This window comes from Acipenser ruthenus, chromosome 6 (genome assembly GCF_902713425.1).
Source record: "Acipenser ruthenus chromosome 6, fAciRut3.2 maternal haplotype, whole genome shotgun sequence".
Lineage (NCBI taxonomy): Eukaryota > Metazoa > Chordata > Actinopteri > Acipenseriformes > Acipenseridae > Acipenser > Acipenser ruthenus.
In genome coordinates this window covers 57,732,820-57,738,819 of record NC_081194.1, presented here as the reverse complement: position 1 = coordinate 57,738,819, position 6,000 = coordinate 57,732,820, and the positions used below count along the sequence as shown (strand labels likewise).

The following is a 6,000-nucleotide window of genomic DNA, read 5'->3' as shown; positions in this document are numbered from 1 at the left end:
AAGTAGAAGACGTTTCCCCTTGGATTGAAAAAGCACCCCCAAGTAAGCAACGTATCTGTCAGCCTGCAGCTTCAGGTATTATTGTCCACTGTCTGTCACTTATCAACCCTCAGGGAAACAGTGTTCCACTATGAGCCTCCCCTCCTGTCAATCTTTGTATAATATTATATATATATAGTGACAGACTACGGGGAGGAAGAAGAAAAGATGTATTCAAGGAGAGGCCAAAAAAACTACATCCCCCAGAATGCCACGGGAGGGAGCTAGGGTGGGATTCAACTGGCTCCAAATTATAATGAGTATTACCTGCCTGTGATTAGCAGGCAGGTATATTAAGGAGCCAAAATGTTTGTGCAGGCCGGTCTCTGGTCAGCGGTCAGTGAGGCTATCATTGAAGAAACCTATGTGGGTTATATAAAAGGTACTGTGTGAACCTTTTTGTGTTTTGTTTGTGCTTAAATTTACTGTGTGTTTTTTGAAACTGGTAAACAACTTAGCTTGTCCAGTTTGTATAGTTAGGTTCCTGAAAAGTTTAGTTAGCACTCCTGTGTGGAGTTAGACTTTTTGTTTGTTTTGTTTAATTTTATTACTGTAAATAAAACACTGCACAGATGCACTAAAATAATAAATCTTGTGTCTGGGTCTGGTTTTAAGGTCGAAAGTGAACCTGAGCTGTAAAACTCTGTTACAATATACATACATGCTATTTCAGTATGGCTATAGAGACCATCATGGAATATTTATTATAAGGCAAAGGTCACATTTGCAAAGAAAGCATTTGGTCAAGGATGGTCTGCTAGTATTTGACTGAGGTATTTGAGCACGGCAGATGTTATTTCACAATGGAATATGTCATTTCATGACATCTATGACATAAGCATGCACTCAGCTGCATGGTAAGTGAAAATAAACAATGTATTTGCAACTAGTTCAGGTTGCATAAATCCTTTTATATTTGCTCTTTTTGCATTATGAAAAAGTCCCAATAACACATTTTTGTAATATGATAGTAGCACATAAACCATGTTAACTATAGATTTTAAATAATTATTTATTTAAGTTTTGTACATATGATCCCATATGTTTACGATGGAATGTTCATTGATTCTAGAATATGCTGACTTTATATTAATGAGCAGAGTGTGTGTGTATGTATGTGTATATATATATATATATATATATATATAGCATAAATAAAGCATACAGCACAATCTGGTTTAGTTATACATTCAAAGCAACAGACATATATAATAACAATTTCAAAAAGTATTAGAAAAATACAATTGAAAAGTAACATAGTCTACAAATAAATACTGCAACGGAAATTACATATTTGTAATGTGAAATCAATTGCATGTACTTTTATTTACACTCTAGTACAGCATAATTTCAATAAATATTTTTCATTGTAACTGTTCCTTTTATATAATCTACATTAATATGTATTCATTTACACTGTATACATATTACAAAATAATTTCATGCTTGCAAAGATATTTGACTGCATTCTTTATTAAAAATAAAAAGAACCCTTTAAGTTACTGCAGGGTGTATTGCTTATGTAATACAGTACCTGTTTGTGTCCATTTAAAAGTACTATATTAGTAATATTTGAAACGTTTGTTTTTTGTTGTTACAAAGGTTACAATATTATCAACTTAATGCATGCTGTATGTATATTTACGCTGACACACATCTGATGCCATGCCTAAGCAAATGGCAACTATTAAAATGTTTTTAATAATTCCTTAAAATACATAATCAATAATATAATTAGCTGATTAAAACCCCTCTTAAAACTGGAGGCGTTCTTCAAAAAACAAACTATACCACATTAACTGGGGTCTGCTGCTTTTTGTAGGGCACAGGCCTAGTTTTAATGAGGCCGGTATAGGGAGATTTTGCAGGCTTTTGGGAAACTCCGCTGGGGGAAGGAGTTGCAGGATGCTTTGCATAGTCGTGAGAAACAAGGGGGCTGGGATTTTCCAAACGAGGTAGCTGAATTTCTCCTCCACAAGCACCTTCTTCCAGCTGGCAGGATCCCCTTCCAACGACCTCTTCATTTTGAATCGCAGAGCAGACATGAACAGCAGCAAGTTTTCCAGGCAGCGCTTTTTGGGTCCCAAGTTGACTTTTGAGTCTCACAGCTGTTCCAAAATTTCGTCCAGCGGGGTCATGCCCTTGTGGTCCTCCACTTGTGGTGACGTGCCTTCCTGGGGAGTCGGTGTACCTCACAGCCATGGCCAGGTGCGGTGCGGAGGAAGGACAGCAGCAGAAGCGCTCCCCTGGCATTTTTAAAGCCTCCGCCGATCATTCTGAATGTTTCTTATTGCAAGCAGGTACTGTAGATGTATGATGTTTACAATCTTTCTGAATGTTTCTTATTACAAATACTTAAATGGCATTCTGGTAACTCTCTATTAAGGAGATTTCACCTGGGTTTAAGTTGCTCTCTAGTTCTAGTATTTGAGTAATTGCAATAAGAACTTCTCAGAATGATTGCAAACATCATCACAATGTAATGGAACAGTAAAAGAAAAGAGAAAATGTCACTTGAAGTTATTTATTCTTCAACACTGTAGTGAGCACTAACAGAAAGTCTGTTGTGATTTTGCACTAATCCTCATCAAACGTTTATCATACACTCCGAGCCTCATATATGTTTTGGGTTGCATTTGGCTATAATAAACTTGATTTTACTATTAGACAAATATTCAGGTCCTGTGTGATTTATTATGCAATTATGAGGACATATGGACAAGTGCCTGAGTGATTTTTCTTGGCTGGCTACGGCCCTGTAAATTATTCTTGTATTATGTCGTGGGGATGAACTGTTGTGGTGAAGAATTGTTGTGCACCTGTGATGGTATGATCATGGATACAGTTATAGCAAACAATAATGCCATTGAACCATGTTATGACTGAAATTAAATGACATCACACCGCAGTGATATCATTGCTTGGTATTTAATTGAAAATGTATTTTAGCGTAGTGTATGAAGTGATAATCTCAACTCAGCCTGTGTTCCACCAGCAGAAGGAATTTTGCTCCTAGCGTGTCCTTGATATGAGCTCACATTGAGCTAGTCCAGAAATCTGCTGTGTCAATAGTGTTACAGAAAAATATAATTAAAATACATTTTGACATTTTTTAAATATTTTTTCTTTGGTTTTGACTCCTATGTCACTGTGCATCATTTGCATATGTTATTCACTTCCTCCGTCAGTGACTGGGTCAGCATTTGAATTCTTTCAGTCTATTTTCCATACCTGTACTGCCAGAATCCCAGTTCAAATTGCATTAACAATACTGTTATGCCAATGGAAAAGAATGGGACTGATTGCAACTTGATTTCAATCCCAGTGGCAGGTAAAAATATGGCAAACAAAAAATTAGAAGAAAGTGAGAGACATTGGGCTAGATTTATGAAAAGCATTTTTTATTTTCTGCACGTTATAAATTGTACTGCACCATTTACTAATGCTTCCTTGGCTTCCTTTTTTTAAAGCTCTTAGACACATTAAGAAAGGGTGCATGGCCATGTGGTACTGATAGCATATTAACTAAATAAACCAGGTGCAATTATAAAAATGAATACACTAATGTGACGGCACTACCATTAACCAGTAATGGAAGTTGTAGGTGTCTGGGGGCAGTGCCAGGTTCTTTGGTTAAGATTGGATTTGTCAGGCCCTCTGACCTTGCTGTTCTATGGAGGTGCAGTTAAAGGCAGGGAATAGGCAACAACAAAGATATTGAGAGAGATATGAAATTACATTTAAGAACAGAGAGGGCAGTTGAACTATTGGTACAGATTTACAAAGGTTCAAGTCATGTTAGATAAATTATATAACCAAATTTGAAGGATTCCAGGAGCCCACAGTACATTAATGCTGTTGGTTTAGGAATACCCAACTAGAGTTTGAATAGGGGGAATAAGCTACCTGCTCCAATTCCAAATGTTATTGGGTATCCATTGTGCTTTTATATTTGTCTGAACTGTTTACACATATCTATGAAGAAATAAAGTATACAATTGATGTTGGAATAGCTTCATATTAAAGGTACTGTATTTGTACATCAATGTATTTAAAACACCACAACTGTTTTTAAATGGAGGTTGTCAATGGATATCCTTAAACTGTCCAAATCAGTGTTGAATACTGAAACCGCTACATACCCATCTGTCTTGAAATGAAAAAGGGCTTTACTGAACATTACAAAACTAAGACCATCCATCAATAAGGAAGCTGTATACGAGGGAATTAGCATATGGTAGATGACAGCGGAACATCTAGCTTTAAAAAAGAAAGAAAGAAACAGAGGGAAAGTAATCAAACATTGACAAGGCAATTTGAAAGATTAATTAAGATGGTTTAAATAAAGCTCTTGAATTATTTTCACCATCTTATTTAATTTTTAAATTGCCTTGTCAATGTTTAATTACTTTCCTTATGTTTCTTTTTTTAAATTGTAATGTACACTGAGTGTACAAAACATTAGGAACACCTGCTCTTTCCATGAAATAAACTGACGAGGTGAATCCAGGTGAAAGCTATGATCCCTTATTGATGTAACCTGTTAAATCCACTTCAATCAGTGTAGATGAAGGGGAGACAGGTTAAAGAAGGATTTTTAAGCCTTGACACAATTGAGGCATTGATTGTGTACGTGTGCCATTCAGAGGGTAAATGGGCAAGACAAAAGATTTACAGTAACTGCCTTTGAACGGGGTATGGTAGTAGGTGCCAGGAGCGCCGGTTTGAGTGTGTCAAGAACTGCAACGCTGCTGGGTTTTTCACGCTCAACAGTTTCCCGTGTGTATGAAGGATGGTCCACCACCCAAAGGACATCCAGCCAAGGGCAGGCCAGTGGTCGAAAACACTCATTGATGAAAGAGGCCAAAGGAGGCTGACATGAATTGTGCAGAGCAACAGAAGGGCTACAGTTAGTCAACTGACAGTCCAGTACAACATTGGTGCCGAAAGACCCATAAAAGAATGCACAACTCGTTGTACCTTGACACGAATGGGGTATGGCAGCTGCCGACCTAACAGAGTTCCACTTCTTTCAGCAAAACACAAGAAACTGTGGTTGCAGTCGGCTAAGGAACGAAAACACTGGACACTGGAGGATTGGAAAAACATTGCCTGGTCTGATGAATCCCGGTTCCTGCTGTTTCATAGTGATGGGAGGACTAGGGTATGGAGAAAACCACATGAGTACATGCATCCATCATGCCGCGTGTCAACATTGCAGACTGGTGGTGGTGGTGTGATGGTGTGGGGTGTGTTTTCATGGCACACATTGGGCCCCTTGATAAAAGTGGAGCAACATTTGAATGCCACAGGATATCTGAACATCATTGCCAGTCAGGTGCATCCCTTCATGGCAGCAGTGTATCCATCTGCTAATGGATTTTTTTCAGCAGGATAATGCCCCATGCCACAAGGCTATGATTGTCCAGGAATGGTTCCACGAACATGACAGTGAATTCAGCTTACTGCAGTGGACTGCCCAGTCACCAGATCTCAATCCAACTGAGCATCTGTGGGATGAGATGGAACAAGCTATTCAGAGTAGAGATTCACTACCAGCCAACTTGACACAACTGTGGAAAGCATTGGAGTCAACATGGGCCAGCATCCATGTGGAACGCTTTCGATACCTTGTAGAGTCCATGCCCCGACGAATTGAGGCTGTTCTGAGGGCAAAAGGGGGTGCAACTCAATATCAGGAAGGTGTTCCTAATGTTTTGTACACTCAGTGTATATGGTCTACCCAGAGTATTGCCTTCCTTATTTTCATTTTAACCTAGGAAGCATTTTAAGACCATATTTATAAGTATGTTGTTGACATCTATAATAAAATGTTATTAAATATAAAGTGTATATATATATTAATTATTAAGGTTATATATATATATATATATATATATATATATATATATATATATATATATAAACCTTATTAATGAATTAGTATAGTGCCCATTGTGT

At 37.6% G+C, this 6,000-nt stretch overlaps 1 pseudogene; it reads right to left on the bottom strand.

Annotated features, from left to right (window-relative positions):
* Nucleotides 1–1,793: 1,793 nt before the first annotated feature.
* LOC117411209 (ankyrin repeat domain-containing protein 9-like) overlaps nucleotides 1,794–6,000 on the bottom strand; it is a 52,695-nt pseudogene continuing 48,488 nt past the window's right edge.